Below are 24,147 nucleotides of genomic sequence, written 5' to 3' on the forward strand. Positions count from 1 at the left end.
AGAGGGAGACCAGCACCCTGGCGGGGACAGCGTGACTCTTCCAGCTGTAGCGTCCACCAGGCGTTAAAGTCTCCCTTGTCCCCAGTAACCCAGACAAAGCCCTGGAGCTCAGGCAGCCAACTAGGGGCTGGCCCGAGGATGCCATGGGGTGTGGCTGCCTTGGTCCAAACCCTTGTCGTCTACCCCTAGTTCTGGAGAAGGAACTCAGCACCCAGGACTTAGGTTGGAGGCCCTGTGTGGGCACCTTCCTGGAGAGAGCTGGATTCCTCACCCCTATCATCGCGGCCTTGGACTTCATCGTCCAAATGGGGGTTCTCCTCTTGTTCTCTCCCTGCTCTGAGTAACTAGCTGTGTGACCTAGGACAAGTCACTGACCTCTCTGTGCAGCACTGCGTGAGGAGTGAACTGGACTCACAAATCCTCAGTAACGACCATCATTATTACTGTTGTTTTCTCCTAATTCAGCAGTGCTTCCTTGTGGTCCCCTGTTCCCCACCTCAGCTGTCCCTGCGTTTCTTCTTAGGAGACTCTGCCTTCTTCATAAGAGCATCTCCCGAAATGCTTCTGCTTAGTGGAGCTGGGGAGACACTTAATCCAAGCCCCATCTACGGAAGCTGAATCTGGGGGCAGTGGGACTGTCACCTGTCATCCCAGGCCAGAGGTCATGGAAGGCATAGAGGGTGCAACAGAGTGGCAGAAGGCAGGAGCAAGTCGGCCCCCATCCCTGCAGAAGCTTAGCTGAAGCCCCATCTGCCCCTAATGTTGGGGATGGAGCTGGGGATCAGGAGGGCAGCTGCAGGATTCCTTCTGCCTCCTCCCAGGCCCTGCTCTCCTCTCTCCTGCCCCCTCTGGGCACAGCCCTGGAATGCCGCCCCTCTCAAGTCCATGGCTGCAGCGCGCACACACATGCGCATGCGCACACACCCCCCTCACAGACAGGCTTCCTTAGAGCCCTCTTGGCATTTCCTGCTCCGGGGTGCCCCTCCCTCCCACCCTCCCCTCTCCCTTTCCTTGTCCATAGCAGGGTCAGCTCAGAAGCCCTAATGGAGGTGTCTGAGCATTGCTTGTTTTCTAAAGCTCCCGGCGGCCTGTATTACAGTGATAATCACTCTGGGGCACCCATATCCTGCCCTGTGCCCTGCCCTGCCCTGTGCCCTCGTCCTGGTTCTGAATCTAGGTCTGGGCTCCCGCTCCCACCTGACACAGCCCCTCGCTTCTGGAAGAATCTCCTCTTTCCTCAGTCTTGCATCTCACCCTTTTTACTCCCCCTTTACGTGCCCAGGTCTGCAGCCTCCTGTTCTCTGTGTTCTTCCCTCGCACCCTCAGCACCCAGTCCTCGGACCCACAGGGATTCTGAGGCCTGTTTCTCTCTAACTCAAGAAGAGGGAGCCGTCCTGCCCTGTGAGCACACACCCTCCCTGCGCTGTGGGCTGACACAGTATCAGGTGGATTGCGAGCCTTCAGGGCAGGGACCAAGTATAAACACGGGTAAGATAGCAAGATGCCACCTGCAGGGGACTGAGCAGGGACCCTGCGGTCAAAGGAGCCTGCCTCTCCCCTCCTCAGGCATGAGGGACTGACTGGTGAGGGGGTGCTTATGGCATTCATACCTTATTTCCCAACTGAACAAATGTCACGGGGAGGATGCCGGGACCCCCCAGTTCCCGGACCAGCCCAGTAGCCAACGGTGGCTCTGATAATCACCTGTTCTGCAGCCCTGGCCTCTCTCTGTGCCGTCCCCTCCGCCAGCTCACCCGGTCAGTCTGTCAGCTCATCAGCTTGGCTTTCTCAGCTGTAAAGCTTGGGGCCTATAAAGGCCTGTGGGGCTCTGGGGCTGGGGTCCATAACACACCCTGGGCCGTATTCGCCCTTGTGCTGAGTCATCTGATGAGGTCACTGGGAGTCAGGCCTCCTCCCAGGTCACGGGTCACAGGGACGGAGCTCCTGGGGGTGTGGCCCCACGGCTGGGGATTCGGTAGAGAAAGTGCACAGCCTCCCTGCGCAGCCAGCAGGAGAGGAGGCTGAGGAAGGTGCTTAGGGATCATCCAGACCTGAGGCTGGGGAGACCAAAGCTCTCTTACACCGGTGCACAGAGACTGAGCCTCCCACGGGCGCCTGGCCTCACCGGCTCCGATATTAGGAACCTCCCTCGGGCCCCAGTATTAGGAATGATGGTCCATGAAGTCTGCTGCTGGCCCCTCCCCGAGTCTGTCCCACTTCTGGTGAAAGCACTTGACCTTCCTTTGGGGTACCATGTCCTGCCCCTCATGCACGATGCTAGGTAGGCTGACCTCACCAGGGTGGGTGGCCATGGGGCCGGGCCTGGCCCCTCAGGCCCTTGGCTGCAGCAGTCAGGACAGTGTGCAGCTGTGGGGCACCTCCCCCAGCGTTGGGGTCTGGAGCATTCAGGGGAGAATCTGCCCCAGGATGGGGCCAGTGAAGGGGCAGGAATATGGAGCGGAGATCTGTGACCGTGTCCTTCAGGCTCTGGGTCCCATTGGGCCTCTGCATCTGCACTTCGCGATTCTATGAGCCACTAGATTCTCTTTATGGTTTAAGTTTCATTGAGCTGGATTTCCTGCTGTTGCTGGCATCTGAAAAGTTCCGATGAATCCAGAAAACCGAGGTTTGGACAACACCAGGCAATTCCCAGAGTGGCCTCAGAGCCAGGATCTCACTGAAGCTCACAGCTGCCATACAAGTGGGTCTGGTTGTTATTGCCCCTGTTCCAAAGAAGAGGAACTAAGGCTGAGAGGTGAGGGGCTCGCCCGCCCTGTGGGAGGTGAGCGTGGCCTGGCACCCAGGTCTTCGCAACACAGGCCGTGTCCCTCCGCTGGGCCTTGCGTGTGGAGGAGGTGCTTCTGCCCTTCTGGGGCCAGGCCCCGCAGACACTGGGGCACAGGCAGGACTGCCCAGCGCCGGGGGGAGGTGGCCGAGCTGCAAAGGGCTCCGAAAACACGTGGAGAAACAGCTTCATGGGTGTGAATAGCCACTGAAAATTATGCTCATGAAGAATTTGTGATGATGAGGAAAATGCTTATGTCATGAAGTCAAATAAAAAAATCACAAATTTATAGATTATATACACACAATACTTGTGATTATGTTTTTCAAAAAGCTGATGCGTAGAAATTTTTTAAAGATTTTATTTGTTTACTTTTAGAGAGAGGGGAAGGGAGGGAGAAAGAGAGGGAGAGAAACATCAGTGTGTAAGAGAGATGGGTTGCCTCTCACAAGGTCCGCAACTGGGAACCTGGCCTGCAACCCAGAAATGTGTCCTGACTGGGAATCGAACCAGCAACTTTTCATTTCACAGGCTGGTGATCAGACCACTGAGCCACACCAGCCAGGGTGAATTTTTTAAGACTAAAAGAGAATAACCCTGGCTGAGTGGCTCAGTTGGTTGGAGTGTTGCCCTATTCACCAAAAGGTTGTGATTCCCAGTCAGAGTACATATCTAGGTTGCAGGTTTGATCTCTGGTCAGGGTGAGTATGGGAACTGCTGATTGAGGTTTCCCTCTTGCATTGATATTTCTTTCTCTCTCTTTCTCTCTGTCTCTCTCTCTCTCAAATCAATAAGCATATTCTTGGGTGAGTATTAAAAAAAAAAACTAAAAGAAAACATACCAAAATGTTAATAAAATGATCTTTCCATGGTGGGAATATGAGGGTTTTTTTTAAATCTTATTTTTCAACATCTTTCTTATTTTTATGATGGATATTGCTTTATAATGAAGTAAATATTATAAACTACAAAAGAAGAAAGTAATCATTCAGTCGCGTAGCAATTTTCTGTAAGTACCATTATCAGAATTGAAACCAAATCAATCCCCTGTCTGGGTGGGTGGCAGGGAAGCTGCTGCTGGTCCAGCCTGGACTTAAACTCTGCCGAAATTCACATTCACTCCGTTCTCCCAGGCGGGGGCTCGGCTGCTTGGAGCGCTCACGTCAGACCGTCTGACACACTGCTGCTCCACGGAGGTCCCCTCACGGAGAACGCGGTCCCTGTGCAGCGTGTTCCATCCTCACAACAGCCTGCGGGGAGCCCCAGTCATTGTGCCCCTCTCACTGCGGGGGAAACGGAGGTTCATGGAGCCCAAGAACTCACCCTCTGCCACCGGGCTAGTGAGGGGCAGAGCTGGAACTTGAACTACAACCCATCTGATTCCAAAGACCTTGCCATTAGCCATGCTAGGACACTGCCTCTATTCCCAAACATTCCTGGGCGACTTGTTTATTTATCCCTTTCACAAATATTTACTGAGCACCTGCTGTGCACATGACTTGATGCTTGTTCACAGAGGAGACACGGAAGAAATATGAGACAGCAGCATACCACAGCCGCTCCTAACACAGCTCAGCAGTCTCAAAGGGGAGCGTGTGTACCCTGCTAGGGACTCAGGGCCATCCAGAGGGCAGAATACATCACCACCCCCATTTATAGCTATTTTCTGTCTCATAATTTTTAATTTCTATTTTTATGTATTTATAATTTGCATGATATATTGAAATAGTAACATCCACATAAAACATATGTGATAAATCTTTGTTGGTGCATTATCAGAAAAGACCCACAGCATTTATTTGAGTCTAATAAATTACATGGAACTGTATATCAGGATGATCAGGAAATGCTTCTAGAGAGGGTGTGGCCTGCATTAAGGTGGGTGGGCCTTATCCAGGCGGAAAGAAGGAAGAGGGCCTTGAGGGCAATGAGAGAACGTGGCCATCCAAGGCTTCATTGTGGGATGGAACCAGCATAACTCAGGAAATGGGATAGGGCCCCTCTGTCCCTGCTTCTTTCCCAGCCTCAGAGCCTGCAGAGCATCAGCTACCCCTGCTGAGCCTCTGGGCTCTGTGGTTCCTGCCTGTGCCCACCCAGGCGAGCAGCCAGGCCCCATCCTGGTCTGGGATGTGGCTTAAGCTCTAGGCTTGGATCCAGATCCTCCACCTCCTCCACCCCCAGGCTGTTCTGTGCTTCCTCCCAGAACTACCACTCCCACTGCCCTGTGCCTTCTAGCCCCTCCCAGCCAGACTTGAGCTCTGGATTTTATTTTCTTTTTTAATTTTTATTTATTAATTTGAGAGAGAGAGAGAGAGAGATGGAAGAAATATCAACTTGCTGTTCCACCCATTCATGCATCCATTGGTTGATTCTTGTATGTGCCCTGATCAGGGGTCAAACCCACAACGTTGGAGTACAGAGACACCCTGAGTCTTTTCCCCATCCCCCACCTCCTCAGCCTGGGTCCCCTCTGCTCCTTCCTCCTGCATCTCGCCTGGAAAGGCAGCACCCACTGCCTGTGCCCTCCTCAGCAGAGCTGCTCCTTCTCCATCCCCCGGGATCAGGCAGTGGGTGGGGCAGGGACAGGGTGCCTGACTGGGGGGTTTCTCCTGGGTTCCTGAGGACACCTCTGCTCCTTGAGCTCTGCCTCTGGTGAGGCTCAGACATCCAGCTCAGCCCTCCTCAGCCTCTTCCTGGTGAGAACAGATACTACAGTTGATCTTAACCTGAGAAGTGATGAGCCTCTTCCTCATTTCCGTCCTCCATCCCTCTCTGGGTCCCTCTCCTCATTTTTCAAGGCTGCTGCTCAGAACCAGAGCTTTTCCTCTCGGCCTCCACCCACCCCACAGGATCACTCTCCTGTCCCCACGCCCTCAGTCCTTGACCTCCGCCACTTTGGAGGCCTTTACCTCCCAGCCACACTGGTCACCAGTGCCCACTCCGGGCCACCTCTTCCAGGAGCCGCTCCACCTCTGGAACGCTCGCATGCTACTCTGGCCTCATTCCAACCTTGCACTTCATAGGGGAGACACACGGTGCTTTCATGCCTTGGATTCTCCCATCCATCTGTCCCCACCTGTTTCCACTTCCTTTCAACCTAGAACCCAGAGCATTCCTTGAAAGGACTGTCCCTCTTCTTGTTTGAGAGTGACCAACACCCTGGCCTGTGCTCTGGGTCCATCCCCTTTCACTTTTGGGGGACAGTCATTTGCTCCTTCAAATTTCCTCCCTCTCCCTGGTGTCTTCATCTCTTTTTCTTTCTATTTCGAACCTCTCCCTTCAGCAAATTTGCTTACGTTTCCACGTTTCCCCACAGTAATAACAGAGCAACTCTTCACCCCTTGGCTTCCTCTTGCCACTGTTCTGTTCTTTGTCCTCTTTTATGATGACTTGCTGAGATTGCCTTTGTTTTTCTCACTGTTCACGGCTCAAACGGCTGCACCCTGGCTTAGAGATATCACCATCACAGCAGAGTTGCCTTTGACAAGCTCATGAAGGGCCTTGTTCACATACGTCCAGGACACCTGGCTTCCGCTCCCGGTGGGCGCCCCTCCACAGCCTGGCTCCTTCTCGCGTAGGAGCTTTCTCCCGCTTAGTCTACACCCTGCCAACCTCCTACTTCTCCGGCCCGACTCTGCCTGCTTCTCAGTGGTGGCGCGGTGTTTCTGATGCTCTCAAGCCCCAGAACCCGCACAGCACCAGCGGGGCTGCAGATCCCCCTCCGACGCCAGCGCTCTGATCTTCATCATCCCGCTCAGTGTCTCCCTCAACAACCTCAGCTTCCAACTGCTGTTGCTAGGGACTCACACTGGTTCTCTAACCCAGATCCTCTCTGACCTCCAAGCCCCACACCAGGGTGCCTCCAGACCTCTCACCCAGACAGCCCCCAGATGCCTCGAATTGAGCTGAGTGCATCCATGTTTCTCCCCAAGCCTTCTCATCCTTCCGCTCCCCAGCAGCTCCAAGGCCGAAATCTCTTGAGTCTTGCTCGACGTCTCTCCCACTCCTCACAGCCAAGCAGTTGCAATAGTAGCAAATAGAAGTGATAATGCTCATGGCACTGTGCATCCCCAACTGAGATAACTCATCCTCTGGAACCAGGCTAGAGTGTCAAGAGTGGGGTTTCGCTGCCCGCACTGCGATGTCGCTGCTATGGGCGTTATATGACTACACGACCCCCTCTCTGCACCTCATGCTACCCTCAATCATTCCCCTCCACTTCTGTCTTCTTAAAACTCCTTCTGTCTCCCTCAGGTTCCCATTTCTCCCGGAAGTCAGTGAGGCCCATGTTCTCATGCCCTTGTAAACTTCCACAGACTCTGGGTGGGGTGTGAGTCTTGGCCATTCTCTCTTTGTACAACAGCTTCACTATAGTGGAGGGGAGGAGGCATTTAGACTCCACTGATGGAAGAGGGTGGAAAGCTCTCAGGACATCCTCTGCTCCAGCTGCTTCTCCCAACTTGGGCGGGCCTGAGACTTCAACTATATCCTAGGTAACTCCTGTGCCAATTACGCAGGATTCAGTCCCCTAGCAAACAGGCCATTTGTCTCTTCCCTGAGCTTGGTATACCATGCAAAACCTTTTTTCTTCCACCTGTCCCCGAGAGACAGCATCCCGGGTCATACGGAAGGCTGGCCCAGGTGGTCTCCCTGGGAGCATGTCTCAGGATCCATTTACCTCTGCTGCTCGGTTTTCTTCTCACAGAGGAGCTTCTGGGAACATTGGTGAAGAGAGGCCAGTGGGCCGCAGCAGCTCCCCGGGGAGCCCAGGGCTTCGGGTCCCTCACTGAACCTTGGGATCCTCTGTTCTCATGTGTAGAGTACGTGTGCCAACACTGGCCTGGTGCAGCTGCTGTGTGGAAGGTGACAGGAGGTGTCCTTGTAGAACAGTGGGTCTCACATGTGAGTGTACATGAGAAACAGGTCACTGGGCTTCTGAGGCAGTGGTCTGGGGTGGGCTGAGAACTTGCGTTTCTAACAACCTCCCAGGTGATGCCGTTGCTGGCCCGGTGACCACACTTTGAGGACCACTCTTTTAGAGGGAAGCACCTCAGCAGGCTCATGCAAACATGGACCATGCCCACCTGAGCTGGAGGGGCGGTTTTGGCCCTCCGCTGTGGCTCAGGGACAATGGCGAGTCCTGTACCATTGGCTTGTTCATGTGCCTGGACTCACTCTTGGCTCATTTTCCAGCTTCTTCTTGGTCATTGTTTCTATTGCTGGAGAGCAGAAAACAGGTACTAAAGGTCATCGGTGGTGTGCGCGGTGCAAGGTGGTGGCACCGAGGCCATCAGAGGGGCTTCTGCCTTCTCCCAGGTCAGACTCAGACCTTCCTTCCTTTCTTTGTCTTCATTAAAACCTCAATTTATTTTTTTAATTTTTAAAAAATCCTCACCTGAGGATATGTTTATTAATTTTAGAGAGAGAGGAAGAGAGAGAATGAGAGTGAGAAACATCGGTCGGCTGCCTCCGTTGTGCCCCAGCTGGGGATCGAACCCTTAACCTAGGTATGTGCCCTGACTAGGGATTGAACCCACCACCTTTCGGTGAATGGGATGATGCTTCAACCAACTGAGCCAGCTGGCCATGGCCAGACCTTCCTTTCTGACTGCTGCATTTTCTCTATACCCCATTCAAGTGAGTATTTAAAGGACACAAAGACATGCTTTCGCAAAGGCCTAAAAATGTTATCAATTACATTTGGGGTACTTTCTCAGTTTCCTCCAGCAGCCAGCCCTGAGCTCCCTCCGCAGACCCATATCTGGGGCTGAGAGTCAAAAGGACCATCCCCACAGGGCAGATGCCAGCCCTGGAGAGGAAATGGCGTGAACCCATTTGCTGAGGTAGGAGCGTGAGGACAGTCTTAACAGTGAGGCCAGCGTCGCTCCTCAGGGGCAGAGCCTCAGAACCACCCAGCTCCTTCCTCTCTGCCTTCTGTCCGCTCGAGGGACTAAATAACTGGCCTTTACCTTGAGCCCCCTGCCAAATGTCGGCCCTGTTTCCCACGGTCTACAAGGGCAGATCATATCTGCACAGGAAGAAGGGGGCTCATTCTCAGAGGGCTGACGCACGTGTGTTCATTAATGTTTGAAGTTGCTGGGGCAGGGGTTGAATTTCTTCAGATGGAGGCTAAAAATATTTGATTTATTTATTTTCATTTTTTTTTGGTAAATACTGTAATAAAATGGTACTGACTTCCTTATTGAGACCCATATCTGATTCAATCATTCAAAACAGCCACACTTTTATAAAGCCCATGGAGCAGTTCTGGGTCATTGCTTGGCACTCAAAAGATGCTCAATAAATATTTGTTGAATAAATGAATGCATTTATTCCAGGATAAACTGTGCATTCCAGAAGATCTTACGTGATCCTAGCTATTCTTATCTAAACTGAGTTTTTCCTGTTTCTTTTAACCCTTCCCTTTTTAAAGTTCTCAGATGGGGCATAAAGCAAATTGTCTTCCATCCTGCACTTGGGAACAACAGAGCATACACTCAGCAACGCACAAGTGAAATTCCCCAGCCACGGGCTCCCTGTCCGCTCCGTCAACCCCGCCCTCCTGCCACTGGCCCCACCTCACCTTCTGATGGCCCCCCAGCTGGATGGAAGGGCTGCCTCCCTTCCACCAGCAATTTAAAGCTTCAGGAATCACAAGGGCAGGTGTCCCCTGATGACTGTCACAGGGCCCCTCCCCTTGTAGACATCCCATCTAGTGGCGCCCTCCGTCCCCAGGCCTCTGGAGATTTGGGGCCTCAAAGGAGGGCTAAAAAAACAGGGAAAGTCAATGTGTGGGAGCCAGGGACCCATAACAGGCAGATGAAAGATTTTCTTTTTTTAAAGAACTAATTTAGTCACCAATATGTACAGCAAGCCTCCCTTGCAGAGCCAAGAGCGGATCTGCTCATGGCTCTGCTTCCGTTCGTGCCTAGTTCGCTTGTTGACCAGGCTCTTGAGGCCAGATTCATACCAACACAGCACAAGCCCTTGCCTTAAGAAAGTCACAGGCTCTCTGGACAGATAGATCATCTACCTAAAGTGGTAAAGTAATGTGATGATATAGCAGAAGTTAAAGAAATCACTCTACAGTGTACCATGGTAAAATAAGCAATTGTTGTTGAGTTTGGTGTCACAGTTTTCTAGTTTTGAATAAAGTTGAAAAAAATTTATAACCATGTACAAAAATGCTAAGTTTTTGTACCTAAAATCATGCCAAATGTCCCTCCTTTCTTTGAGCAATGTTGTCCCAGGTCCCAGGCCACGGAAGTGATAGAGGACTCAAATGTTGGACAAATTTTAGTTTCAGGTAACAGCTAATAAGCTTAGTAATCAATGTATGTAAAAAGCTTTTGTTTCAGGAACTGAAGGTATGACCCACCTTGACTCCAGAACACCATAAGCAGTTCCACCTTTGTGCCTCAGGAGGCCTGCAAGCCACCAAGATGGCATCTTAGCCACTGTGCTCCAGGGTGAGACTTCCACCTCCCAAGACACAGATAAAGGCCACTGTCCAGAGCACAGATGAAAGAATGCTACAGCTTTTATCTGATGAACTTTTCCCCTGAATTCCAAATCCCTTACCTATATTTTTCTTCTTCTAATAAAAAGGGTTGGTTTAAAATGGAATTTAAGATGCTCTGTTAGGGTACAAACCCGCCATCTTCTCAGATCACTGACCATCTGAATAAAGTGCCCATAAAGATTCAATCCCTGTCTCTGTTTATTGGTTCTGGTAGTGACAGGCAGCATGAACACCAGCTTTTCCGGTTTCAGAAGGATCCCTGTGTGTTTCTTCAGAAGATGAGAGTTGTCCCCATGTGTGCCTCCCTTCCCGGCCAGTCCAGGCACACACAGCTCATGCTACATGGGGTTGGGCAGTGCTGCCCATCTGGGCCGTGTGTCCTGAAGTCACATCCCCAGGTTTCACTCTCTGGGCTCAGCTGTCAAAGTGACTTCTTGGAGCAGAGCTCCTGAGAGCAGAGCCAGCAGGAAGTCTGTGCATCCAGCCTGCCAAGGCTGGGGTCCACCTGCTGCCCTGTCATCTTGGCCCTTTGCCTGCACAAATAAAAGGCAGTGCAGCTCCTATCCTTCCCACTAGTGTTTGCAACATCTGATCCAGCCTGTGACCTGGCACTTCAGGGAACCTGTGACTAGAAGAAACACAAGGTTCTAGCAGGTTTGCGAACCAGTGGTTTCAGCCAAGGCTGACCCCACACCAAGCTGGGAAGCAGGCAGGAATCCAACCTGTGATCCCCTCCCAGGGCAGACCGAGATGTTGATACATCTCCCAAACACTGTGCAGAGCAGAGGAGTAGAGCGTGCTGCAGACGTTGTATTTGGAGCCATCGTCCCAAAGCGTTTCATAAGCAGATGAGTAAACAAATCAGCCTAAAATGTGACACTTTGCAGGATAAATGAACAAGATTAATCTAAGTTTTCAAATACTGAATATTTTGCAATACACATTGATTTTGTTTGTGTATCTCCAATCCACATGTTACTAATGGGGCTTCAAAGTGTTATTGAGCATTAAGATAAAGAAACATTATTTATTACTTACTTTACAGATGTGTATGATGGTGCTATTAACCTGGATATTGTCACACCGAGGTCCAGCTCTGCTCACAAAGATATTCACAGCGTTATCCTGCCCAAGTTCAATGTCAAGGTGGAAGTTCTTGCCAAACTGTCTTCATCAGGCTTACCTCATCCTTTCTAAAAATGTATTCATGAGTCTCAGTCCATTTGGGATGATATAACAAAATTCCATAACCTGAGTGGCTTATAAACAACAGGAATTTCTTTCTCACAGTTCTCAAGGCTGGAAAGTCAAGATCAAGGCCCCAGTGAATTGGGTGTCTGGTGAAACCTGCTTCCTGGATAATAATAGACGGCTTTCTTCTTGCTGTGTCCTCATTGGTGGGAGGGGTGAGAGAGCTCTCTGGAGTCCCCTTTTGAAGGGCACTAATCCCGTTCATGAGGGCTCCACCTTCATGAGCACTTCCAAAAAACATTCCTTGGGGGTTAGGTTTCAGCATGTGCATTCGGGGCAGACACAAACATTCAGTTCACAGCAATAAGCAAAGAAGAGAAAGAAAAGCAAAAGAAGTGGTGGAAGTAGAAAGCCTGGAGCACTATGCAGCTGGTAACTGTCACTAATGCACTGAAGTGACCTCCGGGGTCAGACTGGGGGTCTGAGCATCAGTGAGATTGGCCAGGGACTGTATGCTCTTTCTATTACAGAACCCAAGGGAGAGGCACGATTCCAGGACAGGCCTGCGTCTGTCCTCATATCTAGATCAGTGACAGTCCTCAGTTCTTTATTACAGGTTCCTTGCAGAGCCCCTGATGCTGGACAGCACACACCAGGTGAGGGGTGCCAGATAAAATATTGGAGGCCCACCCAAGTGGTTGTGAATTTCCAAGAAATAACAAGTATTTTTTAGTAATAAGTATGTCTGAAATGTCGCATGGGCAGACAACAGTGTTGGGAGCCACGCCGTCTGGCAAAGACTGTTAGCTCCCACATTTATCTGTCGGCCAATCAGCCAGATGTTCTCCACCAATGCCAGGCCTGACAGTTGGCTCTGGCCCCAGCTCTGGCACCAGTCTCGGTGTTACTTTGGACAAACCCCGCCTCTTGGGTGTTGTTTTCTCAGCAGCACAAGTGAGAAGGCCCAGGGAGCCACGGTTTGGTGTGCCTGGGAAGTCAGCGTCCCTCACGGGTCGGCCTGGCGGGCTCCTCACCGCCATTGATTCGTATGCACCCAAGGCCGGTTCCTGAGCCCGCTCTCTCTATGCGGGATGGCCCTCAGCCATGGCCCTCGCTAAGGCACCTGTGCGGGCACAGCACATGCACTGCCGAGCCTTCCTCAGCATTTAAGCAAGGGAATTTGAAAGCAAAGGCAACTGGAAGTGAAACTGACCTCTCTCCCTCCCTGTGGGGGAGGGACAAAGAAGCAGCAGCAAGTCCAAGTGAGAGGCAAAGGTTACTTCGTGACCTTTGAAATGAAAACACAGAGAAACCTTTGGGACTTCCTCATTCCTTGTTTCCTGTCAGCAGTTCCTGAACGGCCTGGCTTCTGGCTGCAGCAGGCCCCACACAGGCTGCCCACCCAGCCCTCTCAGCCAGGTGACCAGTGGGCCTGCCCCACCCCTTCAGCACCAGGGCCAGCTGAGCCCCTGAAAGCACAGGGTTGTTTCCCCACACGCTTGCCACACACCCATGTGCAGTCACACACATGTCCCTCTGCACACAGGACCCCACTCACACATGTGTACATTACCCCTCCTCAGGTACACGCACTCAGGACACCCTGCCCAGCTCTCCCAGGTGTAAGAGCCACACACCCCCATCTGTCCAGCCGCACCCTTATATATAGCCGACATCTGTCCTGGCACAAGCACACCTGGCCATCCCTGCCACGCTCACGCCCAGTTCTCTCTCTCTCTCACACACACACACACACACACACACACACACACACACTCACAGAGATGCGTGACCACTGCCGATGGATGTGAGGACCCTGGGGTGCTGCTGTTCCTCCTCTGGATGGGCCGGGACATTGGTGCTGTCTGTCCACCAGCTGGGAAGTACCCATGACTGCATTTCAATGATTGCGCTCACCCAATGGGCACTGAGACCCAGTCCTTCCAAGGCCAAGCCATCCCCTACCAGCTGCTTTTCCCACGTGTTTGACACAGAGTGTTCGGGGAGCCAGGCATCCTGGCCACCTGGGCTCTGGAAAAACCTATACAGTTCTTTGTATTTCCACATTAAACAGGCTCTTCTGAAGCCGCAAGAAACATAGACACTCTCAAGTTAGTAGAGTGATGGCTGTTTATTGGAAAGGAAGAAAGGACAGACAGACAGAAATACATGGGCAGGACCCCCGCAGTGCCCTGCAGCCAGGACTCGGGCTTGGGTTTAATACAAAGGCAGCCTTAATAACGATGATAGTGAGCGTTTATTGCCCTGCCTGGGTCCCAGATATGGTGCTAGATGTGAGGCAGGAGATAGGCAGGAAGGAGGAAACTCTGGAGGTGCCCCAGGGCCAAGACAAAGGACATCAATCCAGGACAGAGATCCTGTTCTAAGAGTGGTTGTTCCTGCTTTCTGGAAAAGCACTGAATCATGGTGAGTTATGGATGCACCTGTGAGAAGATACTACAAGACCCCTGCTTCATTATAATAGCATTATAATAAATTAACATTGCAGAACCCCCTTCCCCAGTGACCAGTCAAGGAGAATCATGGGAGACCACACGCGCAATAGCTTTAAAGTAATATAACTACTTGCACATGTGCAATAAAACCCCACCAAAACTAGCCAGGAAATATTTGCCCTATAAGATAGAATCCCTCCAGCCCCTGAGGTCAGTCTCTGCTTGGAGTTGACCACTCCCAAGTTCTGTGGAGTATACTATTGCTTCATAAATCTGCTCTCTCTGTCTTTCTGCTACGAACTCTCTAACTGTTCGGTTCAATTCTTTGTCCGTGATCACCAAGAACCTGGTTACCTGTGCCCACCTGCGGCAAATGTTCTGTGTGCATTATCATGAGATGTTCAACAGCCTTATAGAATAGATTCTCATCATTGTCCATTGGAGGAGGAGGATGTTGAGGCTTAGAGAAGTGTGTGACTTGCCCAAAGTCCTACAGCTGGTTGTGCAGCTAGTAGTTCAGAGCCCGTCAGTATAAATGGGGCCCAAGAGAACTGCTCTACCAAGGCGAACCCAATCTTGTTGCCCCTTGTGGTTGGCATCTGGGGCTCTCACCCTGGATCTGCCATTCTCTCAAGGTGACTCCCCCTCACCTCCGCAGCCCCTCTCCCCTTCTCTCTCCCAGCCAGAGCAGATACACTCAGATAGCACAGCACCGGCCAGACTGGACCTGTGCGCCTGGCTCCTTTCTTTCTCACCAGCAAGCAGCTGCCTAGGGTGGGACAGACAGCTGCCGGCGGGGCAGCCAGCCACAGTAGGTCAATATAGGAGGCCCTGTGGGTGGGGCCGACACGCTATTGACTACAGATTGTCCATTGCGGTTTCAAATGCTGTTATTGGAAATCTTTACTGAACATATTTTTCATTTTCTGGATTTGTAAGATTCATCTAGTAAGCATAATTGAGTTTTTAAAAAATTAGTCAGACTTTTCTGATTCCTGGGACATCATTCTGAAATCCAGCTGGATCAGGCAGCAAAAGCAGGAAGTGAGGAGAGCTGATATGTGGTATCAATGAAGAAACTCCCTAAACAGCTATTTAAAATATATTCCTGATTAGCTCTTTGCCTTCCCTTTAATGTGAAGCAGAAGGAAATTCCCTGGCAGTGGTCTTCCAGTGAATTTAGGCATCCCCATGGGATTGGCCACGAATGCGGGCAGACCTGGGGGACATGTGGCTTCCTTCTCCTGGGACTTCCCGGGGGCAAGGGCTGCCAACAGTAGTCTGTACTAAGGGGCCTTGGGGACTCCTCAGACATGCGGGGGACCCTTCCTGCTGCCAGAGGGACAGAAGATGGGGTCTCAAGGTCACTCAGCCGCAAAACACCCACAAGCACAGGCTGCTAATCCACTCTTGGAACTGTCAGCAAAAGCCCATTTTAATTTGATCCTTCACACAAACGGATTAAAGGCCCCAGACCTTGACATCTGTGTGTTGTCCAGCTTTTGTTAGAAAACAACCATGTTTATGGAGAAGCATGAAGGAAGGAGCAAAAGGTCCAAAATCCTCAATCAAGCAAAAGTGCTTGATTGAGACCAAATATTCACACCCAAAGCTACAGTCTGAATTCTGAACACTGGTCCAATGCCAAACAGGTTGCCAGTGGATTTGAAACCGTGTGTTCCAGCAGCCACTGTGAGGCTTTGATCCGTGAAGGACAGTTCCTTCGGGGTTTGTCCCCCACGTTGCCTAAGGGCAGCAGACCTTCAGTCTTCTTCAGCTCGGGAGGCAACTGGGAGCAGGGCTGTGGGGCTGGAATTCAGACCCGTCTCCTCCAGGGTCCCAGGGTGTGCTGGTGTGGGGACTGCGCCAGGCCTGGGGGACTGTCGGCCTGGACACCGAGCTCCCCTTTCCTAAGTCAGCAGTGAGTCAAATGAGGAGATTGCATCCAAACACTACTGCAGGGTGACACTTACAAGACAGTGGCCAACTTTCAGTTACACCAGGCGGGCCAAGATTTTGAAGGGGATCGTACATGGGTGGCCTTGTTTTGCTGAGAAAAATCTAGTTTTCTCCCCCTTACTCTGCAGAAGAAAAAGATGAGATTTTCTACCAAGATTTTACAGGATTTCTGCCCCAGTATCTGACATGGAAATTCCTCCAACAGGATCAATAGTCACAGTGTTGATATGTGGGTCTCATTTCCCTGTTTGCCTATATTACTGACCAAAGCAGTTAAGGGGGTATGGTAGCTTGCAAGCGGGGCAGGGTAGGGTGGTTCTGGGGCAGGCCAGCAGACCCCAAGCAATTTCATGACTAAGTGAGCCCAGTGCGAGAAAGGAGGGTCTGGAAGTGAGCTGCCCCCGCGGTCGTGGTCCCTTAGAAGAGACGCGAGGACACTCCAGCAGCCTCCCGCAGCCTGAGCTCTCACGAGGACAATCTGAGTTGCTGTGGCTCGGGAGCAACCTCTTGACACAAACACATCCCCGGCCCCTGACAGCCCGGCATGCCCAGAAAGGACCCCCAGAGCGTGTGAAGGAAGAGGGGGTTTGGGCACAGGGCCCTGGGCATCAGCCTGGCCCTTCCTAGGGGATGTAGACTTCTCTCCTCTGACTGCCAAAAAAAAGTTCAGCAGAAATTGCATTTTCCATTTCAATCAATGTGACCAAGACCCTACCAGAAAAGCCCCTCCTCATGGAACCTTAACAGACTGTGCTCCTGAGGGTCTCTGCCCAGAGATGGGCCCCAAGGGGCCACCAGCACTCTTCTTGAGCTACTTTCAGGCTGAGAGACCTACCCAGACATTGCCAGGACCTGGGGAAGGAGAAAGTGAACGCAGGGCACTGGAGGGCTGATGTTTGGGGCCACTGCGTCCGTGTTTGTCCGTGTCCGTGTGTGTGTGTGTGTGTGTGTGTGAGTGTGAGTGTGCGTGCATGCACGGGGGGCGGGGAGGAGTTCTGAGTGGGACAGGAGCAGAGCAGCCCGATGCTCTGGACTTGCTAGTGTTCGCTGAATCCCATCCAGACCTACCGCATTCGGTTCCAGGCGCCGCTGTCACAGAGTAGCACAGGCTGGGCTGAAGCAACTGACATTTATTTTCTCACAATTCTGGAGGCTGGAAGTCTGAGGTCGAGGTGTTGGCAGGGTTGGATTCTTCTGGGACCTCTCTCCTAGACTCATCATCTTCCCTCTCTATGGGTCAACATCCCAAACTCCTTGTCCTGTAAGACACCAGTCATATGGAATTAGAGCCCATCCTCATGACACCGATTTGTCTGTTTGCTTGGTTGTTTATTTTTTAAAGATTTTATTTCTTTATTTTTAGAGAGAGGGAAAGGGAGGGAGAAAGAGAGAGAGAGAGAAACATCGATCAGTTGCCTCCCATACACACCCTGACTGGGGACCGAACCCACAACCCAGGCATGTGCCCTAACCTGGAAGCGAACTGGTGGCCATTCACTTTGTGGAATGATGCCCAATGAACTGAGCCATACCAGTCGGTCAGGGCAGTGACATCATTTGATTTAATCACATCTTTAAAGACCCTGTCTCCCAGTGTGACCACATTGTATGGTGTACTGCGCAAATGAATCTCAGGGGACACAGTTCATCCAAAAACACCTGCCATATGAGCAAGGTCTTATTCAGGACCCACAGCTCTGCATCCCAGCAGCCAGCAAAGCCACCCCACCCACAAAGGCAGACCCACATTCCCACAAAGCACGTTCTCATGTGCTTTCTCCCTCAGTCCTTCTAACCCCCTGAAGTCTACAGTATTCTTGTCTCATCTCATCGATGAGAAACTAGAGGTCTGAGGAGTGAAGCTGGCGGCCTCTAGGCCCCCTGCTAGGAAGGGAGCGAGCTGGGCTGAGACCAGGTTGCCTTGCTCCTCTGCAATGCTCTTCCAGACTCACAGCATTTGGGACCAGGCATTTCCCTCCAAGGAGGGAAAAACAGGTTTCTTCAGACAGTTGCACACCTGTATCAAGTGTGCAGGCACTCACACTAGTCGTCCTATATTTGCAGGAGTTGCACCTCATAATGTACATTAAATTGCACATGATGTGTACAGTTTGATGAGTTTTGACATGCAAACACATCTCCATACATAATCATCACCATTTCTTTCACCTCTAGAAGTTTCCTGGTGACCTTTTGGCATCCCCTTCTCAGCCCACACTCCAGGCAACCACAGGCCTGCTTCCCATCACTATTGATTAGTTTCTGCGTTTATTTAAGGTAGAGTTGACGTGACTGGCTGATAGATTGGATGTGGGCTGTGAGAGAAAGAGAGGGCGACTCCAAGATTTTGGCCCGACACCTGGGAGGCTGGAGTTGCCACTCTTTGAAATTAGGGCAGAGCAAAGTTGGGAAGCCCTTTCAAGCTCATCCTTGGACGCGTGTGCTAGCTGTCAAGTGGTCCCCATGTGGGGAAGGATTGGTGGCAGTTGGCTGTAGGAGCCTGGAGTTCCCGAGAGTCTGGGCTGGAGACATGCCGGGCTGAAAGCCAGGGACTGGCCAGATCTCCAAGGAGCAAGTGGAAGTGACTACTGGGCCCTGGCTCTCCCGCACTAAGAGGTCAGTAGGGTCCGCCGTCTAGAAAATATAGTTTTGCTGCCGAGCCTGCTTCCCTTCAGGGCCAGGCCTCTCTGGGCTCTGGAAAGGGAGCCTGTGGAGGACAGCGCTGTGCCGTTCCCTCCGCCTATGTTTGCTCGGTGCCCGGTCCCTGGTGAAAGCTTGGCTCATGCTTGTGAACACCAGGGCTGGGAGGGCAAGAGAAACTCTCCCCACCTCTGCACAGTTCGTGGGAACCTGCCTCTGCTTTCTTCCCAGATCCATGAGTCACGGGAGCAGGGTTTACCATCTTTTACCATCAGCGGAATGGCATTACCAGGATAGTGATGACAACTTTCCACGGGTCAGGAGGGCTCCATTCTCTGGCTCTCACCCTCTGGCCTGCAATTCTGCAGAGAAGGAAAAAGCAAAATGACATTTGATTCCTCTTTCTAAGGCATTTCCTTTAACTGGCCTCCCAGTAACCCCAACAGCTAGGTCTTGTCATCCCACGTTACTGAGGAAAGTGGGTCTCCAGAGAGAAGGCGGGGAGCAGATCTGAACCCACGGCCATCTCCCCGCAAGGAAGAGGTTCTGCTGTAAGGTGGAGACCTTTGCTGACACAGTACAAAGGCTTGGATCTGCCTTTGGCTGTCCCCTGCTGGGCACTGTCCCCTCCACATCTCTCTCCTCTCCCGTCAAACCTGCGCTAAGATGTTTTATCCCACAGGACAAGTCACCCCTCTGGTCTCTTTGCCCAGTGCCAACCGGGACACCCCACCCCGGCCTGCGCTCTCAGTGTGTGCCCCACAGGCACCCTGCCCTGACCTGTCCCACACGACCTCCTCTGGGCCATGCGTGCCTCCTCCCACCCCGGGTGTGTGTGAGGCCTCACTGCGGTACCTTCTGGAAACTCCAGTCCTGCTAGAACATTCAACTTCCCAGTAACACAGTTGGAGGGCTCTTACCGGATCTGGCCTGGCACTGTCCTAGGCTTCCTATGGTTGGAGAGGAGGTCAATGGATCAGCCTCAGTCATTAACCCCGGCCAGGAGGGGCGCTCTGGAGAAAAAGAAGCAGGGCCCCGTGATGGAGGGACCAGCCATCCAGGGTCCATGGAGGCATCCCAGGGACATGCAGAGAAGACTGGGGCAGATCTGGGCTGTGAGGGACAGAGGTGGCCTGTGTGCCTCAAGGGAGACCACGCAGGATGAGGTGTCCAGAGAGGGAGGCATGACCAAGACCTGTGTGTTGTCCACTAGCAGAGAAACAAGCCATTCCCTCAGCCAGTTCAGTGGCTGGGGTCCAGGTACGGGGAGCTGGCAGTGGTCTGGGGCCAGTTCTACCCTTGAGGAAGGAGGTTCCTAGTTCAATTCCCGCTCAGCCAAGGCCAAGCAGCTCCAAGAACTTTGCCCGGTGGAGAGGAGGCTGCTGGTCCCCACACCTGTCCACCGTCAGCTCCCGGCACAGCTCGGGGGAAATGGAGACCGTCCATCTGCTCTGAGGCAGAAAGGCTGAGCCCCAGAATGTGCTGACCTTTGCCTCCTGCAAGACTCAGGAGCTAAGTAAGACGCATTCTTTCCAGCACCAAAGCCTACTGAAGGCAAAGGGGGTGGGGCCTGGCACTGGGCAGGCCACACAGGAGTGTCCACTTCTCTTAGGATGATTCCCAGAAAGGCTCCAGCTCTCCCCAGAGCCTCCTTCACCCTCCCCAGCATCTTCGGCTAATGAGGAAAAGAAGGCCTCTGAGGCCAGGGTCAGCACCAGGTCGTCACCGGGGAAGTGTGGGCTCAGTGCTTCCTGGGCAGGGCCCTGCGGAGCCTTTGAAGTTGGAGGCCCTGGAGCTCCTTCCAGTAAACTTCACAGTTGGTTTTGGAAGCCACTCGCGTCACAGAGGAGCAGGGCACATGTGTCTTCTGAGAGAAGTCCCCCCACCCTTCCCCACCGCCGCCCCAGTGGAAAAGGAGAGGTTGTGAAGAAAGCTGTGAGGCAAGGCCTCGGCATGGGGAGGGCACCCGCCTCAGAGGGAGCCACCCTCGAGCACCACACTTGCCCTCTCCGAGCCCCACGGGCCTCCTCTGCACAAGGAAACCATAGCCTCTCTGCCAACGCCGGAGGAGAGGGTTGAGGTGGGAAGCTGCAAGGTGCTTTCCAAGTGGGAGGCAAGACTCTTGTTAGTTTCCAGTCACCGGGGTGTGATATCCTGAGGTATGCTGGAGACAGCCTTCAATGTGGAGCAGAAAGTTGCTAAGCTGGGGCTCTTCGGCCACGAGGCACAGCAGGACCCCCGGAACGAGTCAGGCAAGGTCTGAAGAGCTCCTGTGCACCCTTGATGGAGAAACACAGCTGCCCCAGGGGCCTTTCCTCCAGGAAGGCTGAGCTTGGAACTCTTTCCTGTCAGACCAAGACTTGAGCTTGAACAAGGGCTGGTGGCTCTTCAGGAGTCCTCTGAGAAACTTCCACTGGACCAGGGAATGCACACGCAAATGCTGGGAGTTCAGGAAATCCCTAGGGTGGGGGATGCACAGGGATCTGGGCTTCAGGACCCCTGGGTGGGCCTGTGGGAGTCAGAATTAGGCTGGGATTTAGAAGGAGGCAGTTCCCCTCCCAGCAACCAGCACCACCCTCTACCTGTCGCTGTTCTGTGTCTGGCCGAGGTCAGTGAGTTCTCCAGGGCATGGACCACGCCTCATCCTCCTAGAACCTTCGGTGCATCACAGAGCAGGGCTCCTGCAAGTCTGCTGGGGAAATAAAGAGGACCAACGCTTGGTAAGCTCTCAGGACTCCTCCGCCTTTTTCTTTAGTACCTAGCACAGCACCTGCACACAGCTGGTGCTCAATAAATGTCTGACAGCTGGCTTTTTGCTCCCCAAATAAACCCTACCCCACAGTCAACGTGGACTATTCAACTTTTGCCAAATTTCTCTGTTTTCTAGCCTCCTGGCCCCTTGCTCTTCCGGCTGTGTGTGTGTGTGTGTCGGGGGGTGTTCCCAGGCCCCTCATTAGCAGCTGACGCTCCGAGCATCCCTTGAGGACCTCCTTTTTCCCCAGGACACCTTCTCTGACCAGCCTGACCCCAACCCAGCACCACACCAGTCACAGAGCACCAAGGATTTGCTGGGTCCCACACAGGACTGCCTGGCTCTCAGCATCTGCCCTGACCTGCAGCGCTTTCTCTAGCCTGTCCCCTGATCCCAGCGCTTCACACAGTGTTTGTCTGGATATTTAGTAGTCAGCAGTTTACAAAGAAGTGTAGGCACCATGTTCACTCTCTCCGTCACACCAGGGCACACACACTCGCACGTGTGCATCCATGGACACACTCGCTGGGACACTCTGGAGAAGGTGCCCTCCCCCATCAGCAGGCAGGTGGTGATTTTAGAGAGCACTGAGCTGGGGGTCAGGCCACCCGGGCCGTGACCTCAGAAAGACACGGCGCTGAGCCTGAGTGTCTGTTAAATGAGGAGTTGGACTGCGTTATTGCTGAGGTCTCTCTCGGCACCCAAATCTGATACATGGAAAGTGGTCAGCCGTGTCACAAGAATGAGAGAAGGCGAGAAGGGGGTGCAAGGCACTCTGTGAACGAGGTCCTTGCCCTCCAGGGGCGTGTCCCAGCTCCCTCCAGAACTGCTCCAGAGGCTGAGACCACGACCAGTGGGTAGTTGTCGGTCCCCTGGTAGGGCCTCCGCCGTGCTGTGCTGCGTCCATTACCAATCCCACGGATGTGGCGAGTCCTGGCCTGTGGTTGGCTGTCCCACCGCATTTACCTCAACTTCCCAGGAACAAGCCGTGGGGTTGGCTCCTGATTTCAGAGGAGGGAGAACAAATTGATTCCAGTGGGGAACTATTTCTTTCTGGAACATTAAAGCCAGCTGTTGTTTCTGTAGCCTGTGGGCCTCCCACCCCGCCGCCCGCAGGGCGGCCAGCGCCCCCCACCCTGGGGAGCTGGGAAAGATGCTCTCCTCCATCCCTTCAAACACCACCACCCTCTCCATTCCAACCAGCAGCCCTTCCGATGGGATTCTCCACCTTGGACTTGCTCCCGGGAATTTCTGAAAGCATCAGATAGTGCAAACAGATTGTTTTCATTATGATTATTCTGGGTTTAACCTCCTGGCCCTGCGTCACCAAGATTATGGGGCCCTTTCTTAAAACGGCGTGGGGCGGCAGGCCCTTTTCCCCTTCGCTCACCCCCTAAATCAGTCTTATTTTCCTTCTCTCCAATTCTGGATCCTGTCTTGAGAGGGCCCCCGTCCTCCATGTGCCCTCCCTGCATTTTCCAGGTTTTGTCTGATGAAACCTCAGCGTCTTTGGGGCAAAAGAAGTTGCAGTGACCCTGTCCTCCCACCCAACCCGCACTGCCATCAACTCCTGGCCTCTCTACGGCTGCTTCCTAATATGACCCCGGTATCTCTGAACCTCCCTCCCAAACGGCTTGAAGGGCTGTCCGACCTTTTGGTGTCTCTGTGCCACAGTGGAAGAAGAAGAGTTGTCTTGGGCCACACATTAAATACACTGCGACACGTGATCACCCAAAAAATCTCATAATGTTTTAGGTAAATTTACAATTTTGTGTTGGGCCGCATTCATAGCCATCCTGGGCCGCATGCAGTTAGGGGGTCTGCTAACGTTTGGTTTGAATGCTTTTAATAGGAAGATTTAACTGTTGTCCAAAACTGTTATTAAAAACAACGCACGCACACAAAAGTAACACATACAAATTTAGTACATTGAAAACTACAAACAGCACATTAACTTGGGCCGTTGCATTAGCTTGCTTTTTGTACAGACCTTTACAGTGAAATTTCTATTTAATTAAAGGTGGTTCTAGAAATGTCAAGAGAGCTGATCAAACACACACACACACACACACACACACAGACGTGCGCACACTTGCAAAGCTCCTTGCCAATTGCAAGTACTTTTGCAATCAAAATAGATGGCAGTGGTTCTCAGCTGGAGCAGTTTTGCCACCCAAGGGACACCTGGTAATGCCTGGAGACATTTTTGGCTTTTGCCACTGAGGGGAATGTTACTACTTGTATTTAGCAGGATGTTGCTATACATCCTACAATGCACAGGAAAGGGCTCCATGACAAAGAAGTATCTGGCCCCAAATGTTAACGGTGCCAACGTGAAGAAACCCTGATGCATGGGAAGTCATTGGATACCTAGGTTGCATAAGACTCTGATTGATTTCTCTAACCCTGGATTTCAAGTGGTTATATTGATCAAAACTGCCTTATTGATCTCACCATTTGGTTTAGTAAGTAAATACCACAATTAGGAAGGCATCGAATAAAGTTATTTTAATAAAACACTCTTTACATAGGGTTCCAGGTAAGATCCTTTACAAACAGAAATTCGTAGCTGAGAGAGTCTGTGACCAGCTGGCCTGGCTGCGGCTCGCAGCGCTGCTGACAGCCCGCCTCTCCTGTCCCTGCCTGGCCCCCACAGCCGCCCTCTCGGCTGCAGGAGAGACACAGCCCCTCCGGGGAGCCTCCCCCCTGTATGGGGGAAGGGGATTTATCATGCCCTGGAGTGTGGGCTCCATGCAAGCCGGGGCTTAGTCTGCTTTGTGCCCGGACAAAGTAGGCGCTCATTAAATATTCATGGCATGAAAGCGAGACTTACTCCCAGTGT

The sequence above is a fragment of the Pteronotus mesoamericanus genome, unplaced genomic scaffold (assembly GCF_021234165.1).
Source record: "Pteronotus mesoamericanus isolate MK-2021 breed Mesoamerican mustached bat unplaced genomic scaffold, CSHL_Meso_final scaffold_54, whole genome shotgun sequence".
NCBI classification, from domain to species: domain Eukaryota; kingdom Metazoa; phylum Chordata; class Mammalia; order Chiroptera; family Mormoopidae; genus Pteronotus; species Pteronotus mesoamericanus.